We start from the raw sequence: 20537 nt of genomic DNA on the forward strand, positions 1-20537 counted from the left end.
GAAAGGCTTTATTCTGATAAAGGATTTCCAAGTATCTGCAAGTAAGTTGGAATATATTTGTGAGGAGTCAAAAAGACCTTTGTTTTTCATGATATCTCCCCATCAAGATAGCATAATATAAACTGGATTGAGTCTTATTAGGTCATTGGTACCTGCCCAGGGTACTCTAATGCCTATAGGAGAAGCCAGAGACAGGTGTCAACAACAAAGGAGAATGTGTCCTCTCTTTGTGGGCATGGAAACCAGGGATGGAGTATCATGGGCAGATAACAGCCATTAGGCAGATGTTGCTGTTGTTGCTGTGTTATGCATGAGTATTCAGAGAAAAATAAAGTGGAAGAATCCTGGAAAGGTAGGAGAGTGAGAGGTTGTGAAAGGTTTTACTATCTATCTATCTAATCTATCTATCTATCTATCTATCTATCTATCTATCTACCCACACACATATATACATATATATGTATTGTCAGAAGATTTTATATTTGATCCTAGAAATGACAGAAAACTATTGGAGTTCATTTAATAGGAGGTGACATCATCAGGCTTGTACTTTAGGGAGATCACTTTCACAGGTGAGTGAAGATTAGATTGTCATAGGGAGAGAACCGAGTCAGGTAGGCCAAACAGAAGATTACTGTAGCAATTCAGGCATGAGGTGATAAGAAATGCACTGCAGCAGTTGGCTGGTAACTGGAGGCAAATCCAAGAGATGTTATTAAAGCAGAAATGGCAAGATTAGGCAATCTATTGGCTATGTGGAATGAGAATGAGTGTAATAGGGAAGGTCAGAACTTTATTAGGTGGACATCAGGGAGCCAACCAAAAAAAAAAAAGCCAACAACATTAACAAAAACTTGAGCAGAGGAATGACATGAGAGGAGTTATGCATGAGGATGGTTATTTCTGACAAAATCTTTTCTCTGCTCAAAATCTGTTACATTGAGTTTTTCATCAGTGAGAACACCTGAACTATGGAGTTGGTTGACATGTTATTCAATGACCCCTCTGATGAAGGAATGGATAATAAAATAATAGAATTTCCTAATTAGAAAGGCCCTCAGGACTGTAGCAGCAAGCACCCCAGCATTCCCAGGGTGGCTGCTAGCAATACAGGTTCTTGGATCTGCTTTGATAAAGGAAAGCAACTCAAAATGGGTTAACAAGCTTACTTTAATCAGTCAGACATATATCATTTACCTTGTTCAGGGGAAAAAGGTCAGCACCCCAAACTTCAGAATATACAGGCAGAATTATCAAGACGGAGAAACAGATCAAGTAGACAGTTTCCAAACTGTCCAGCCATTACATCCATACCCAATCAACATCTGTGTTTCAACATCTGGGTTTTTCAAAGCCGGGGAGAAGGTGGAGGGGGCCCTGGACAACGGCTTCCCAGAATACAGATCAAATCACAGAACACTTCTCAAAGTGAGCCCCCCAAACAAAGCCTCACATCAGGGCTTATATAGCCTTCTCCTGGCTCAGAGAATGTAACAACCTTATTGACTCACTGGCCAATCAAAAAGTATCTACTGAAACACAAGCCTCCCACCCCAGGCTTCAGGTGCACTTTAGCCTAGGGGCAGGGAAGATCTTCCAAATTTGCATTCCCATTACATTCGGCCCCAAGATCTTTCATGCCCATAGCATAGACAATTTACTTTTGAATTAGCACTAAACATCTCTTAGGTCACATTTTCAAGGTACAGAAATAAAGTTACCAAAGTGGCCACTGGGCCTTAAACAAACACAAAGTACATAGCATTATCACTTCAGTTCAAAACAAGAGTTCAAATAAAGTTCTGGGGGGAGGGGAGTGTCCTTCCCCTCACATGGCTCCAGCCCCAGCTTCCAAGCACAGAGAGGGGGCTGGGCAACAAAACCAACAAGGTGGGGTCCCTGGGGATCCAAGGCACTTCATCCCACCCACCATAGTCACAAGTCCATCCTCCCCCTGGGTCTCAAACTGTGGGATGCAGCCAGGAAACACATTCAGTGTCCCTCCTTTGCTGCTCAGTTCTTATCTTTTCCTGTGGCTGAATTCCGAACTCCTGGGCTCCATCTCCTCCCGCAGGCGGCAGCCACTCCTGGCTTTTGCCCAGGTCCCGATGCAGGCAGCTCACCATTCCTGCTCTCAGCTCAGCGAAGTCCGCATGCAGGCCATTCTTCTCTCCTGCTCCATGGCTCCACAGAATCACAGCTACCACAACTGGGAAACAAACAATTATCCCAGCCCCCATACTTTCCTTTTACTCTGCAGATCCTGTTCATGACACCATTTTGTAGCAGCAAGCACCCCAGCATTCCCAGGGTGGCTGCTAGCAATACAGGTTCTTGGACCTGCTTTGATAAAGGAAAGCAACTCAAAATGGGTTAACAAGCTTATTTTAATCAGTCAGAGATATATCATTTACCTTGTTCAGGGGAAAAAGGTCAGCACCCCAAACTTCAGAATATACAGGCAGAATTATCAAGACGGAGAAACAGATCAAGTAGACAGTTTCCAAACTGTCCAGTCATTACATCCATACCCAATCAACATCTGTGTTTCAACATCTGGGTTTTTCAAAGCCGGGGGGAAGAGGGGGACCTGGACAACGGCTTCCCAGAATACAGATCAAATCACAGAACACTTCTCAAAGTGAGCCCCCAAAACAAAGCCTCACATCAGGGCTTATATAGCCTTCTCCTGGCTCAGAGAATGTAACAACCTTATTGACCCACTGGCCAATCAAAAAGTATCTACTGAAAAACAAGCTTTCCACCCCAGGCTTCAGGTGCACTTTAGCCTAGGGGCAGGGAATATCTTCCAAATTTGCATTCCCATTACAGGACACATCTCTCCAGACCATATTCAAACAGAAATCTTCTTTGTGTCATATTTGAAGAATCAATATTCAGTCTCTGCTTGAAGACATATATATGTCACATGTGATATGTGTGTATAATAATATATACACATATACATAAATATATACACACATGGAGTTCATTATACTTCTGGATGAATCTAAGTGTGATATTTTGCCTCGTATGTCAAGCTGAAAACTGTCTCTCCCCAACTTCCACAAATTAAAATATGTTTGATTTTTCAAATTAAATACTGTTCAATCTCTTTCAAGAGGACAAGCCTTCAAAAACTTAAAAGAGAGCTATTGCATCTCCCATAAGCCTATGAAAAGACTTTCATCATGTATATGTTAAGGATTAAAGTATACATGGTATCAGGGAAAACCATGGACAATAATGATGGTTAATATACTGAAAAGTTAAGAACTCAATGAAGGAAAACTATAAAACATGATTTCTGTCATATTACTAAACATAGTCATTTAGATGAACTGCATACCATTTATGCTTAATTATCATGTGGCTCTATAACAGTTACAACTGACATTTATATAGTGAATCAAAGTTTATGGCAAGCTTTGCATACAAACATTATCTCCCAAAGATTATATCATACAATGGAACATAGTGTCCTGGGTATCAGAAGACTGTTATCCTATCTGTGACACTAACTAGGTGGCCTTTAGCAAATCTCAGCCTCTCTGGCAATCAGTTTCGTTAGCCAAAAGAAGAATGGTTGATATATATATATATCAAAGACTGTCTAAACTAAAAATTGCATGCATCTTTGTCTATGTATGTACAGTTTAACAGGTATGAATTTCCCAAATCATTATTAGTAACAATAATAACTTATGAATCAGTTTGTGTTTTGCTGTTGTTCTGCTTATTCACACTCGTTCTTTCTAGTGTCTTCTTTATACAGTACACTTTTTTGCTTACTACTATAAAAAAACACACATTGCTCTTAAGTAATGCCTGATATAAACACTCTCCAGAAGTTTAGGCCAAAAGCACTACACTTCAAGGGACTATAAAAGACTTTACCTATTATTTACCCATTTACTCTCCATATTATGCATATGACCCTGCTCAAGTACATGCTTTAAATACACATACAGATATAAACACACACATATGTGTATGTATACATGCATACATATGTTGTATGTGGGGGTTTGTGTCTGTCACTTGGTGCTTTATGGTTTTGTTCTATCTCAAATAAAGCAGATGATAGATTCTCTAGTAAGGGAAAAGATCAAAAGTGGTTTTATTTTCTAAAAATGATGGATTTCATGATTTTCAAAATGATAATTATTTGTGACTTATTTAGTTTTACCTAAAAACATGTGTCATGCCAACATTTCATTAGTATAGTTTAATTACAAAGGATTAAAAAAAACTTGATTAAATTGTAAAGGTGTTAGCAGAATAAGAATTTAACACAAAGGATATTTTAGGCACAATCAACATATTACCTCTAAAGGAATAAAGACTATTTTAGCACTCAATATTTGATAATTAAATATTCAACTATAATTAGGTCATTAGGTCCATTCCTTATATTCTTATTTTCTCATATCACAGAGACCCTTTTAAAAATATGACTAATAGGTAATAGAAGCACTTTTGCTTATGTTTAATACTGAACTAAATATTAAATAACATGGTGTATACCTTTTCTTTTATGCTTTTCTTGGGGCCAAGACATAGGTAGATAGATGATAGATAGATAGATAGATAGATAGATAGATAGATAGATAGAGATATTACAAATTGAGGATAATGAAAGCACCTCAAACTAAAATTCAAATCACAAACAATGTATAGAAAAAGTTGCTCTCCATGCCTCCTTCCCCCTCCCACCCTCCACATATACATTCCCTTGATGCCGGAGCCATGCCCTACATTCCTACTATTAACACCTTTTTTCTTTCTATGACTTATGTAACTTTTGAGTTCCTGCCACCAAACTCATTATTTAATCCCTTTAACTATTCTAAAAACTTCAGAATCCAAACCTCCCCCAATACCATTTGCCAAAGACTTTGCCCAGTTCATTTATTCCTTTTCAAATCTTCAAAAAATTCAGGTATAGAACTCAAGGTTCCTAGCTCTTGTCCACCACTAATTTGGACAAATCTATTCCTTACTAAGAGATAAATGGCAATAGTTTACCTGTGAAAGAGAGGTTAGGGTTAACTCCACATATCATACCTGATTTAAAAAGTCTCATGACTGTTCTCATTAAGTGTAACAAATTTTAAGATCTTCATTTTGTCATCTTTGAAATCTAGGTTGGCTGAACCTTACTTTGGCCTGATACCATTGAGTCTGGTTGTTCTTGGTGCCTCAGATTCTCCTGCTTTTTCATTGGCTCCATTACCTGACACACAGTTAGGCCTCTTTATCTTTGGCTGCTGATATGCAGTACTCTGACAGTCAGGTCTTTGATCCCATTTACTGAGCACAGACCCTGCCTCTTTTTCTCACCCTCATCATTTCAGAATATTGTATTACTAACCTAACTTTTCTGCTTGGACCTAGTACTCACAGTTTGCCCACAAAGTACAGTACACAGAGGTCTGACTTTGGAATCAGTCACCAAGTCAACAAGCACTTAATAAATATGGACTCTGTGCCAGGCTCTTCACTAAGGATTGGCACATCAAAAAATAAAAATAAAAATAGCCCATTCTCTCAAGGAACTCAAAACTTAATGGGAGAGACAACACACTAACAACTAGACATAAACAAGATACAGACAGGATAAAATGGAGATAGTCTTAGAGCAAAGGCATCAAAGGTCATAGGGAAGGTTTCTTCAAGACCAAGTTAGAATTTTGTCACTGCCACTTCATACCGGTGTAATTTAAACAAGTCACTTAACCTGCCAGACTTCAGTTTCCTTACCTCTAAAATGAGAAGATTGGAAAAGTTAGAAAGTTAGAAAGACCTAACAAAATTACAAGATTATATTAAGTAACCTCCGAGATCCTTTTCCACTCTAAAGCTACAGTCTTGTGATCCTGTGAAATATTCTACTTTAATAACATAAAAGTAAAAAAAAATTATTATGACCAGAGAATCAGAAGAGGGTTTTGAAATTGTATCTTCCTGATGCAAGTCCAGCTCTCTATCTGCAACCCTACAATCATTCTCCTTTGTGTTGTGCTACTGAGATTAATTTTTGTGATAGAATTTTATAAAAGGCATAGAAATTAGAACTGACCCTTACTATAGGACATTGTTTGAATAATTCCATATTTTAATGAAAGCATGAATATTATTATGTTTGTAACTTATAAAAATTAAATCCCAAAAAACAAAACAAAACCCTCCACATTAATTAGCACCCCCATTTAATTGAATTCTACTTAATGAAAACTTTACAATCCTTGGGATTTTTTTCTGTAGAGACAAAGTCTCAAAATTCTAAAAACAGAATCTCCATGAAAATTGACCTACTAAAAAGCAATCCACTGAGGTACCTTACAGAATCTCTACCCTAGTCCTGAAATCAGCAAGAAAGACACCTGCTTCAGAGATCATATCCCTAATTTACACAATCTAACAAACTGAAATAACTGTGTATTTTATGTATAAAAATATATTATTGGTCCCTGATTTTCCATAATGAATATTTATTATCTGACTCTAGTAAACTATTTCCTGGACAAAAATCTCTGAAAGCCTATAAAATGAATGGTCTGATAATAAAAATTAATAGCTTGGCATTAAACCCTTGAAGCAGAATGCTGGCTAAAAAACCAACCAGGTCTGACAGATGTAGGTTAAAGTGCTAAGAGATTTTCCTTGGTTCTTTCTTTATTTTTCTTTGAATAAAAAGCACTGCTTTGAATTTTTTTTAAAAATTCATTTTTTAAACAACTAAAAGCACAAACCATATTCAGACACAGCTCACTTTATTTTGGGGTGAGCTTTTATTTCTCTCTCATGCTAAGAGAAATGTTAAACTAGTGCAATGATACCTGTTACACCTCCATTACAGACTCCCCAGACAAGTCCATCTTCAGATTGAGGTAGAGATGCCAGTAACTATTCCCAAATGTTATAAAAATCCTATTTGTCTTAAAGCTGCCTTCTGCAGCTCCTCAAGAAGTGAGAATGTGTAGACTCTGATCCCTGTCATATGCCATTTTCATCATTTCCCCATAGCTTGTGTTTCTTCTCCTAGGTTGTGAGGAAATCATTGATTTTTTTCCTCCCACATAATTGCCTGCTTTTAATTTAACATGACCTCTTGCAATCCCTGGAGCAATATTTTGAAATCAGTGGCTTGGCTTTCCCAACAGGAGCAAGTTTTTTGTCTACCCTTCCCTCCCCCCGGGAGATCCTAGCTGTCTTTCCCTGGAAGCATCCTTGGCTGAGGTTGCAGGGCTTGCTCAAGCAGTCAGTAGAAATCTGGACTGTTAAAAAGGAATCTTTTGGACACAAAAGACCATTTTGACCAGTTGCCAGAAAATATGTGCAGATATCAAGAACATTCTCTCCTTCTTCCAGAACCGTGTTTCTCTCCCCATGGGTGTCTGTGTTGCCTTCCTTGCTGAAAACATGAAAGAAAACTTCACAGCTGAAGAGGGGCTGCTCTAGGTGACAAAGTGTGAGAAGAGAGATGCCAGGGCTTAGACTCCAAAGAAATCATAAGAGAAATGATACTATGAAGTATGAGGGACTGAAAATCATAATAGCTGTGTAAAGGAAACTCCTGGGAGCTTCAGTTGACCACAAGCTTAATGTAAGTTAGTGATGTGAAAGGGGCTGCTTAAAAAATGTCATCTTCAACTGCATTAATAGAAGAAGAAAGGATGATATTTCCACTGCATTCTAATTTGCAACTTCAATCCAATTACAACTCCATCAATATTCAGTGGGCTAGAAAGAGCACAAAATGTGTAATCATAGGTACTGGTTTCAATTTCTTGCTTGACTTATGACATTTGTGAATTTAAGTAAGTCTCTCCAATCCAGTCCAAATAAGTCATGCACTTATTTAGGGTCTATTTTGTGCAGAGGATTATGCTAGGCCTTGGAGATAGAAAGACAGACTAAAAAAAGTATAGTTCCTGCCCTCTAAGATCTTATATTCATCTAGGGAGAGATAGCATGTATGCAGGTAGGTATTTATATGATGATTTTAGAAGGAGAAGAGAAAAAGAAAACTATCAAGGGTTCTTTACATGGGGCAGTACATCTGTTTGTTTTCAATGCAATTTAATAATTTCATGTCAGCATAATTGGTTTCCTTTTAACTCTGTGTATTTTATTTTTATACATGTGTAAACATTGTGAGAAGTGATCCATTGACTTCTCCAGACTGACAAATGAGTCCACTACATAGAGCCTTTCAACTAAGGGGGTTATAAAAAGGATCCTGTGGCTAGTAAAAGGTATCTAGGAATTCTAAGAGGGTGAGGTGAAGAGGGAAAGCATTTCAGGCATAGGAGATAGCCTTGGAAAGATCAGGGAAGTGAGAGAGAGTGCCAAGTTTGGGAAGTAGCCTCAGTTCACATCTCTGTTCATCTGTAAAATGGACCCTTAGAGCTCTACCTTCAATAATGTGTCTAGGTGACACCAAAATGCACAATTTAATATGTGAAAAGTACCCTACTAGGGCCTAGTCAAATCACATTTTTGAGCATTGTGTTCAGTTCCATACCTGTACTTTCAGAGGAATAGAATCAAACCAGAGTGTATCCAGAGAGCAACCAAGGTGGTAAGGGGGTTAGTAACCATCTGATAGGAGAATGATTAAGAGAAGTGGGTTGTTTAGCCTGGAGTAAAGGGGGCATAAAAAGATATGCCAGCTGTCTTTAAATGTTTGAAGGTCTGTTATATGAAAAAAAGAAATTAAATTTATTGTTTCCTTGGCTTCATAGGGTAAAAAGAAGGTCATTTGATAGAATTACAAAAAAGCATATTTGGACTCAAAATTATAAGGAAAATATTTGAAAAAAAACACAGCTGTTAAAAAATGGAGCAGTCTACTTCAAAAGAAGTAGGCAACTCCCTGGCAGAGTTCAAGTAGTCAATCAGCAAGCATTTAGTGCGTATTTACTCTGTGCTAAGCACTGTGCTAAGTTCTGATGATACCAAAAAAGGAAAAAACAAACAAAAAAATCCATTCCCTGCCCTTAAGGATCTTTTAGTCTAATGGAGTAAACAACATGCAAACAAGCAATAGATTGGATAAAATGGAGATAATCACAGAGAAAATGAAAGCATCATTAAGTGGGTTCAGAAAGGCTTCTTGCAGAAGGAAAGACTTTCACTGAGACTTGAAGGAAACCAGGAAAGGAGGTTAAAAAGAAAGGAGAGAGTTCCAGATCTTGGTTCAGCCACAGAAAATATAGTCTGAAGATAGAGAGTCTAGTAAGAAGTAGAAGATACTAGATTTCCATTGTCAGGGTTACAATATAGGGGATTCTTACACCAGGTGAAGCGTTGGCCTAAATGGGAATTAGCGACTCTTCCCACTCAGAGAAGGTAGGTGGCTCAGTGGAGAGAGCACAGACCAAGTCTAAGATTTTGAATCTTTAAAATCTGCCTGAGACCTGGAAATGCCTAAGCTCTCAGCTGCTAATATCTCCACATAGGATAGCATCATCCTAATAATTTCTTTAAATGTATGAATTATCATATTTCTTGGGAAAAAAGAGTAAAAAAAAGAGAAAAAAATGATAAAACAGAGAAACATGCTAAAAATGCTGGATCAAAAATCCCATGTAGGTAGAGTGATATCTTCACTAGATGATGGTGTTTACTAAGTATATCTGTGGGCAGGATTTCCATCCTCTTGTCTCAGGAAATTAGAGCCTCATTCCAGTAACAGCCAGAACTCTAAAGCTCAATGTTAAGACTCCTCTATAATTCTACAAACCTTTGCCCCCTAAGGGAAAAGAGAACAGGTTATAATTACCAGCATTTTTAACAAAGAAAAAAGTAATGAATGTAAGCATGCTGTCCAAAGCCTGTATTTATAGCAAGCCTTATTATGTAGTCTTTTCTGCTGGCTCTATAATCTAGCACGATCATTTACTTACTGTGTGACCTTGGGCAGTTCCCTTGACCTCCTGATTGTTTCTTTTCCATTTGTCCATCAGAGACAAAAATGCTCTTGGAACTGACCTAAGAAAGGTCAAAGTTTGTTTTTTTCAAATATAAATCTTGCAATAGGGGACAAGGAAGAGAAAGCCAAAATACTTAAAATGAAGGGGTAGAACCAGATGGTATCAAGGTTCCCTTTTAGCTCTAAAACCCCAATTAAAAAAATTAACTATTAGTTTAACTAATATGATTTTTATTTATTTTCTCATAATGCTCTCTTTAACATATTCATACATTCATCAGCTTTCTTCATGTGATAACTTCAGTTCTTCCCCCAAGATTTAGTCCTGCTTCCCTCTGTCTCTGTCTCCCTCCTTTCTCCCTCTCCCCACCTTTCCTCCCTCCCTCCTTTTTCTCCTAGCTTCCTCTTATACTTCCTTTTCTTTTTCTTCTATTTCATTCTTTCCCACTTCCTACTTACTTTTGACCTCACTGACCCCTTGCATAAGTATAAGGGGCCACTTCCCAGAGGAAGGCATTAAAGGCATTAAAGGTAAAGATGGCCTCAGTCCCCTAATTTGCAAAATGCAAGTGTTACACAGGCAAGCCAGTGCCATTGAGTTGAAGCCAACATGTTGACCTTGATTCTGTATTGCCAGATTGGTGACTGATGAAATCAGTCATGAAAGAAGATCCAAGATGCAGTTAAAGAGTAGCATTATTTAGGGCCTTTTGTTTAGACTAAAGCTCAAGACTGTCCCAGCAGCACGGACTGCTTCTGTGGAACATGCTTATTTTTCTTAATGTATTGGGGAAAATAATCTACTCCTAGAATGAGGGAATAATTACATATATAACAGAAACAACCATAAAATCCTATGCTAATGCCTTGTGGAGTGGCAATGACCTTAGGTATTTAACAGCTATGGAATAAGAAAGTCTTGGCAAGTTCTAGGAAATGCAGAGCCTTAAAATATAGTCGTTGGCTACACATGGTGTTTGCCATCAAAGAGCAGCACAGATAATTATGAGAGTCTCATCACGAATCGTTTGAAACCTCAGATAAATGCAATATCCAGAGACTAATGACAACTTGCTAAAGCATACTCTGAAATTTCAGAGAGTAAAAGGAGTCTGAGAAGATGCCATGGGATTTCTCCTGAGTGCTCAGTTTGGTTATGGACTGTTTATTTATAGAGAATTTAAGAAAAAATAGCTTCCTCAATTCTTGTAGAACCTATCAAATTGGAAAGGTTTGTAGCAAATTACTTTATACTCTCTAGCTAAGTTTACAGAGGCTCAGAGCTATTCAGTGATGAATATTTTTGGACACAGAAAATCACAAAGAAGACAAAGATATATGGGGGAGGGCAATCTCTATCAGTGAAATGATGATGACCACATAATAAAATTATGGATTCCTGAAGTGTGCAGTAAAATTTAGGGAAGATTTTTTTTGATTTTTCATTATATGAACTAATAGACACATGTTACATATACTTTTATATATACAGATACAAAATCAAAGTATTAAAATTATTTCATAGGTGAGACAGAATTTATTAGGAAAGTGGTTTTCCATCTTCCACTTCTAAAAGAAAGATTTAAATAGAGCTGACCCACTTACCACAATGTTAGATGAGTAGATCTCATCAGAAGCAAAATACAACTTTTGGAAGGGACTTCCCTGGCTTTCAATGAAAGAAGCCTGCTCTCAGATCTTGTAAGAAACACAGAGTGTCTAACTCTCCCTCCCCCACCTAACACACAACTGATGAAGCCAATTCCTGTAAGCAAAAGACTGTTTTAAAAAAATAGAAGAAAAAAGTCATTCAAGAAAACAAAGAAGTTTAGCTTTACCTAAAGACCACCAAAGCCAGTTTTACAGCAGTCAGTAACTATTCTTTAGTGGTGGTAATAAGGCAGTTTAATTAAGAAGAAAAAAAGGACTTTTGAAGAAATGGAATTAATCCTGACTTTGAAAAGGATCATCGTAACTTCTAAACCAATTCAGTTTCAGGGAATGACTTTGAACTAAAAACATTGTCAAAATAAAAATTAATACATTAAAGTTAAATTTGTTAACGATCTGGGCATACCACACAAACTGAAATTGGTAGGGGAGAGGTTAAATCTGATAAAGAATAATGTTATTTAGATGAGGATTTGTAGGCTGCTTGGGGCCATGCCCTTGTTCTGTGTCTAAACATTCCACAGCAGGTGGAAAGAGGATTTTCCCATCAGAATAGTGATTAGGAAGCTGGAGAGGCCTGCTGAGCTTCTGGGAGGCAGCAACCACTTGGAGAATTTAGCTCTATACTAAGCTTTTCATTAAAAGTATGTCACTACCTTAACTGAATCAGGTTTTCCTAATCAGTTCGGAATGCAGCTATACATAATAGTCAATATTGTTTTCACTAGCATTTAAAAAATTTATATTGAAATGATGTCAATATGCTAATTTTAGAAAATCTGTTGTATACCATAATACCTTTTTTTTAAACATTGCAGCCAAGGCCAAAATACCTGCCTTAAAAGGTAGGTTGGAATATACACACCTACATACACACACATACATAAATATTTACATCTATGTGTATGTATAAATATATACCACTTTGCAATTATATTTCATTGACATGAATGCATTATAATAACGAGCCATTTCAATAGGATTCTAGTGACTATCCAGATCTTCAAAAGTGGTTTATGTTTTTTTCTGTGACCAAGAAAACTGTTTCATTCTGTTAGTGAGAAGGAAGGTGCACCTCAGTAAAGAACCAATCTGCAAAATTTGATCGTGTAAAAAAAATAATGTCACTATGAAAAACAAAACTTAAAAGAAAAAAATCCAGTGTTAATGATTGCTTGCAGTCCAGAATTTGAGTCAAAGAGTCAGTCACCGAGTTATTTAATTTCTCACTGTGGATAATTAAATTCCATGTGAACCATGCCTGGAAATCAATGGAAATGAGTTTTATGTAAACATTAGCTTTTTGTTGAAGAACAAACAAAGTATAAATTTTGTCAGAGGGCAAGATTTTTTACATTTCTTCTTTCAGAAAGACTTAGCCAGTCTAAAGTCTCCAAGAAATTGTATGTGTGTATTCAAAGCATTCAAAGTTTCACCAGAAGACTAAATTATTATAATTATAAAAATACTCATCATAGTTCCAAGCTATAGAGCTGTTATCAAAGGTGGAAGGCAAAGGGAATTAGATTTTAAGCCCTACTTTGGTAGACTTCAACAAAGTTTCATTCTCATATACTATCATGGTGTCCTAGTGACCCTGTGTTCTGGAAGGATAGACCTATGATAGTTCCCACCATGTTGGGAAGCTCCCCTAAACCATCTATAATGAAGAGAATGAATAAAAAAACAATGTTGATGATTATTGTAGAGTTTCTGCTGTTTGTTCCAGAGAGTGAAAGGATAGAAAGATTATATAAACAATTCAACAAGATCTTCCAAACCAATTCAACTTATGCATAAATAATGTGCAAGTTTGTACAAAAACGGATGGTGTAAAATTCTGGAACATATATAATCAGGACTGTGAAATGAAGACATTTGAAGATTCATAGTTAGGAGTTTATGTCTTTCTATCAGGAACATCTCCCCCTCCAGGAAAGACATAAACATGGCAAGAACCAAAGAACATCATAAAAATGAAATCAAGTATTTTTTAATGAACAAGAAATGACTGGTTTATAATGTGGACATCACATCATAATCAACTGTCTGGGTACAGTCAGACCATGAACTAGTTAGAACTCAGGTCAAAAATCAATATTAAATAAGAGGAAAAAATTTGAAATGAGAAGAAGGCATTAAGAAAACTATCAAATTGGCCTATTCTAATTAACTATCTATATCACTGATAGTGAGCTCCTTGATTATCATCATATCTTATAAAAATATCTAATAGGAATCAGTTGACATAAGAAGGAAGTTAAAAGGTCTCAGATACTCCCTTAGACGAAATTGCCTATTTTTTTTCATGAAGAAGTAGGAGATAACCTCCTAAAGACAACATTTATTGGAAATGCAACCTCATTAAAAAAATGCCATTAGATAATTGAGTAATATTAGTTTCTAAAACAGCAAAAAATAGTAGAAATGAAAAATAAATCTATAAAAGTCTTGATACTATTTAAGCATCATGTGGAAATGTGGAATAAAAAGGCCTGGATAAGGGAAAAATAGGAGGAAATTACACCCATCATAGTCCATGGTATTTCAAGGCATAGGGACCACATTTCCAGTATGAAGGAAATGAGGACAAAGGTTAGAATAGGAGAGAGAAATAAGTCCTCATTGTTTTTGATTGTTCATTATTTATTTAAAATATATTCAATTCAACAGAATAAAATGACACCTTGAAGATTCCCTTCAACCGTAAAAGTATTTCTCTTGAGAAGTTATAAAATCAAATACAATTTCTTAACAAATGTAACCAGAGAGATTACTCTGGTCATATCATGTTCAATTATTTCAGTCATATTTGACTCATTGTGACTCCTTTTGGGTATTTCTTGGCAACGATACTGAAATAGTTTGTCATTTCCTTCTCTAGTTCATTTTACAGAAGGGGAAACTGAGGCAAACAGGGTTAAGTTACTTGCCCAGGTTCATACTGCTAGTAAGTGTCTGAGGCTGTATTTGAACTCAGGAACAGGACTCTTCCCAGAGAGCCCCATCACTGTGTCCATTATGCTACCTGGCTGTTCTCTTGAAGGATGTATCAAGAAATAACATCTTGCTTTTTCTACCCATTTAAAAAGTTATAAAATATGGATATGGGGATAGAATGTGTACCTGTCACTGGAAAGCCATTAGCACCAAGTTCATAGGGGCTTACCAAAGAGGTCACTAGGTAGATAGGATAGGGATTGAGAGTAGACCTGTGGTAATTTCCCTGGTAAATGTAATTCCGAGGTGTACAAACACCGTTGGCCAATGTAAGACAGCACCTTCTCCAGAACATAGAAATTGAGAGAATTATCTACAGGTTAAGTGATTAGCAAAGGGTCACAAAACCAGTGTATATCAAAATTAGGACCTGACACGGATCAGCTATGGAAAAAACTGTGGTCTGTCTTGGAAGAAAGACGAGTCACAAGAGGGAAGGCACAGACCCCTGAAGCACTAAAATACCTTTAACAATCTTTGTGTCTGCATCTTGACTACCATGAAATATCTGTACTAACTTCAAGGTCTCCTCGTCATCATGTTGCAGGCAGGGTGATGCCTGCAGAGAGAACGAGAAGAGCACTCTGGATAGGAAAGAAGCAAATGAGATAATGTAATGGGAATGCAAATTTGGAAGATCTTCCCTGAGCCTAGGCTAAAGCCCACCTGGGGCCTGGGGAGGGAGGCGTGTTTCTCAGTAGATACTTCTTGATTGGCCAGTGGGTCCAAAAGGTTGTTACATTCTCTGAGCCAGGAAAAGGCTATATAAGCCCTGATGTGTAGCTTTGTTTTGGGGCTCACTTTGAGAAGTGTTCTGTGATTTGATCTGAATTCTGGGAAGCCGTTGTCCAGAGCCCCCCGGCTTTGAAAAACCCAGATGTGGAAACCCAGATGTTGACTGGGTATGGATGTAATGGTTGGACAGTTTGGAAATCTGTCTACTGGATCTGTTTCTGTCTTGGTAATTCTGCCTGTATATTCTGAAGTTCAGGGTGCTGACCTTTTTCCCCTGAACGAGGTAAACAATACATATCTGACTGATTAAAGTAAGCTTGTTAACCCATTTTGAGTTGCTTTCCTTTATCAAAGCAGATCCAAGAACCTGTGTGAGCAGCCACCCTGAGGACCCTTGCAAGGGTGCTTGCTGCTACAGATAACTTACTACCACATTCAGCAGTACAACACTCAAAGTCCATGATTTTTCTAGCTTTGCTAAAGAGAAAATAAAGCCAAGGCAAGAATTTTAATAAACTTTGATTTAACTTTTATTTTTTGCTGTAACTTCAAAAGGCCCATTTTAACTTCACTAAGAACAGTGAAGAGCAAAGAAAGAAAAAAAAAACATTCGTTATGAAAGCCAAGGATGAACAATAAAAAAGCCCAAATGCCAACACTTCAGAGGTTTTCTAAAACTATTGTACAACCTTGAAAGGGAAAAAAAAATACATGAAATTGGTTTTTGTTCTATAATTCTTTCTACTTGATATGAAATGTCACAGTGACTGTGTGTCAACAAAGAATGAAAAAAAAAAACAGTGTAGCAGTAGGAAGAAAGGGCCAAAGCATTGATTATTTATAGTCATGAAAACCAAGGAAATTTTAAGAACAAGCAAGTCACTAAACATGTTTTGGTGACCTACCTTTCCTTCTACATTTTCAAAATAATAAACTGTCTGTTCTTTACTTCTGAGAATAAGTCCTATTTTTGTCTTCTGAATTAGCTTTGAATCCAGGAAGCCTGACCATTTATTTCCTTGACCTTAAAATTTTAGACTTGCTTGCTAGAATCTATATGATTTTACTTTTAATAGTTTGATTTTTTAAGGTGCAAATATACTTGGTACTTTTCATTAATTTAGATTTGAAAGAAGTAGCATGTCACAGGTATTTTAGATTATTAAAAATAATAAAACAGTTTCCAGTCCCAAAGCTGAAAAAGTATGTTGATAAAAGTCTTTAAACAGGAGGCTCTCATCTGGTGGATAAGATTTATTCTAGCTCCACAGAGAAGAGTTCAATTTTTAAAATGGGCTGAAGCTAGATATGAGGAAGACATTTCTAGCAGGATTTTCTAAAGTAAGGAGTGTAATTATAAATACATTTCAGAATAAAGCCATATACAGTCCTCATCTATAATCAGTTACAGCTGTCCAGATTGATACAGAAAAAGATAAAGTTAGAGGAGAGGGTGGAGAGGGGGAAAGGAAGATAAGGGAATAATTGCAGTAAGTAAAAGTCATCTGAAGAGGCTTTGTGAAGCCCTTGGTTTAAATATTCAAATTTTATTTTGTTTCTATTGTATCTACTTAGACAAATAATCTTTAGGCTGAAAAGAATGGCACAAAAATGGTTGAGAGCAAAAATTCCAACCTAAATGAGGAGATGGTAAAAATACCACCTAGCAACTGTGAAATGAATGCAGACCCTCAAGGTTGTATAAAATCCATCTACAGTACAGAAGATATTAATGGATACATTTAATGAACTACCCAGTGGATTCTGGGAAAAACAGAAAATGGGAGATAGCTCATCAAAATGAAGATAGGAAAAGTCCCTGTTTTTTTAAGGGGGGGAGAGATTGTATTCTCCAAAAAATAGGCTATTTTTCTTGACTTTGATTCTTGCCAAAATTCTAAAGCTGGAGACAATTTGTGAACATTAATAAGAGGAAGTAGTGACTATAGAGAAAATGTTTTCATCAAAAATAAATCATAACAGGAAAAGCATGCTAATATAGGGAAAATTACACATTATATAAGTCAGATTATTAATTCAGTGCCATACCAGTCAAGCTATCAAAGGACTACTTTATAAAGTTAGAAAAAACAGGGGGGGGGGCAGAGTCAAGATGGCAGAGTAAATGCAGGAACTTGCTTGAGCTCATGCCTCAATCACTTCCAAAAATCTGTAAACATGACTCAACAAATTTTAGAGGTACATAACCCACAAAATGACAGAGTGAAACACATCCATAGCTGAAGACAGCCTGGTAGGCCAACAAGAAGGATCTATCATACTGGGCTGGGAAATTGGGAAGAGAAATGAGAGTGATGTAAGAAAATCATGAAAAATGAGTCAACAGCTTGCTAAAGGAGACCCAAAGTGGAGACTTAAGGAGAAATTGAAGAAAAAAGCACTTTAAAAATAGACTAATCCAAATGGCAAAAGAGACTCAAAAAAGCCAATGAGGGGAAGAATGCCTTACAAAGCAGATTTGGCCAAATGGAAAAGGAGGTCCAAAAGCTCACTGCAGAAAATAGTTCCTTAAAAATCAGAATGGAGCAAATGGAAGCTAATGACTTTATGAGAAATCAGAAAATTATAAAACAAAACCAAAAGAATGAAAAAATAGGAGACTGTGAAATATTTCATTGGAAAAACCACTACCCTGGAAAATAGATCCAGAGGAGAGAATTTAAAAATTATTAAACGACCTGAAAACCATGATCAAAAGAAGAGCCTAGACAACAGCTTTCAAGACATTATCAAGAAAAACCACCTAGATATTCTAGAAGTGGAGGGTAAAAGAGAAACTGAAAGAATTCACCAATTTCCCCTTGAAAGAGATCCCCAAAGGAAAACTCCTGAGAATATTGGAGCCAAATTCCAGAGCTCCCAGGTCAAAGAGAAAATATTGCAAGCAGCCAGAAAGAAACAATTCTATTATTGTGGAATTAAAATCAGGATGACACAAGACCTAGGAGCTTCTACATTAAGGGATTAAAGGGCTTGGAATATGATATTCCAGAGTTCAGAGGCACTAGGATTAAAACCAAGAATCACTTACCCGCAACTGAGTATAATAATTCGGGGGGGCGGGGGGGGTGGAATGGATATTCAATGAAATAGAGGATTTGCAAGCATTTTTGCTTAAAAGACCAGGTTTAATAGAAAATTTAACTTTCAAATACAGGACTAGAGAGAGGCATGAAAAGGTAAACATGAAAGAGAAATCATAAAGGACTTATTAAAGTTGAACTGTTAATATTTGTACATGGAAAGACTATTTGTAAATCATGAGAAATTTCTCAGTATTCAGGCAATTGGAGGAAATATCTATCTATATCTATTTGTGTGTGTGTGTAGAAAGAGAAAGAGATAGAGATTGATGGCACAGGGTGAGTTAAATATTAAGGGATGATATCTAAAAAATTAAGGAGTGAGAGAGGATTATATTGCAAGAAGGAGAAATGGAATGGGCTAAATTATCTCACATAAAAGAGGCAAGGAAAAGGTTTCACAATGGAGAGGAAGAGCAGGAGGTGAGAGGGGATGAGTGAACCTTACTCTCATTGAATTTGTCTTAATGAGGGAATAACATACACACTCAATTGAAAAGCTTATCCTAGAGGAAAGTTTAACAGAAAGCACCTTGCATACCCAGGATGGATAGTAGAACAGGTTCTTTAATCTATTTTTCTAAAGGAAAGAAATTATAAAGGGGTTAATAATCTTAATTTTATCACACACATATATATGTGACATAAATATATACATATATACATGCATATGACACAATTATATACATACATGATGCAAATGTATACATACATCTATATTATACACACACACACATATACCATTTACATTCTTCAGGGTAAAAAGTCAGCACCCTGAACTTCAGAGAAAATATGAAGAAAAATAACAAGCAGAAAAAATATAGTCAAAGAAAAAATACAAATCAATAGACAGGCCTTCTACCTGTCTGACCAGAGTGATACATACATAGTCACCAGAAAGAGAAGAACCAACATCTGCGTTTTTAAAGTCAGGGGGCTCCTTGATGTCTACCTGGAGTCTCCTCTGGCCAAATCACAGGAATGTTTCTGAAATGAGTGAGCCCCAAAGCAAAACCTCACCTGAGATTATTTACAACCTTCTTCAGAGCCAGAGGGTGCCACAACCCTAGTGTTTCAATGCCTAATTATAAAGTAACAAAACGTGTGGACCTTCCTGAAAACAAGCTTCTCTTGTTTGGCTCCATGTGATGCCTATTAATAGGTGGGAAAGATCTTCAACTCCCATTAATACTACAAAAAGTAATGGGGAAAGGGATGGGCAGGATGATAGAAGGGAGGGCAGATTGGCAGAAGCGGAAGACAGAAGCAGACACTCGTGAAAAGGGACAGCATGAAAGGGGAAAATAGAATAAGTGGGGAGGCAGAATAGGATGGAGGGAAATATAGTTAGTCTTTAACAACATGACTTATGTAAGTGTTTTGCATGACTACACATGTGTAACATATATTGAATAGTTTGCCTTCTCAATGAGGGTGGGTGGGGAGGGAAGAAGGGAAAGAATTTGGAACTCGAAGTTTTAAAAACAAATGTTTTTAAAATATTTTTTACATTCAACTGGGAAATAAGATATGCAGGCAATTGGGTATAGAAATCTATCTTTCCCTATAAGAAAGTAAGGGGAAAGGAGATAAGTGTGTGTGTGGTGGGGGTGGGGTGGCGGTAATGGAAGGAAGGGCAGACTGGGGAAATGGTTAATCAGAATGCATGCCATCTTGGGGTGGGGATGGGAGAGATGGGGAAAAATTTGAAACTTTAAATCTTGTGGAAATTAATGTTAAAAACTAAAAACTAATTAATTAATAAAAAATTTTAAAATAGATTAAGAAAGAATCCCATCAAATTCTTTTTATGACACAAATATAGTTTTGATATCTCAACCATGAAGAGCAAAAACAGAAAAGAAAATTATAGATCAATTTCTTTAATGAATATTGATACAAAAATTTAAATAAAACTCTATCAGGGAGATTACAGCAATATCTCAAATATCATACATTATGAGCAGCTGGTACTTATACCAGGAATGTAGGGTTAGTTCAAAATCAGGAAAACTATCAGCATTATTGACAAAATCAATTACAGAAACAGCAAAAATCATATGATTATACTAACAGATGCAGACAAT

This window comes from Petaurus breviceps, unplaced genomic scaffold, assembly GCF_028583685.1.
Source record: "Petaurus breviceps papuanus isolate PSGF00001 unplaced genomic scaffold, PetGlider_PUasm1.0 214, whole genome shotgun sequence".
NCBI classification, from domain to species: Eukaryota; Metazoa; Chordata; class Mammalia; order Diprotodontia; family Petauridae; genus Petaurus; species Petaurus breviceps.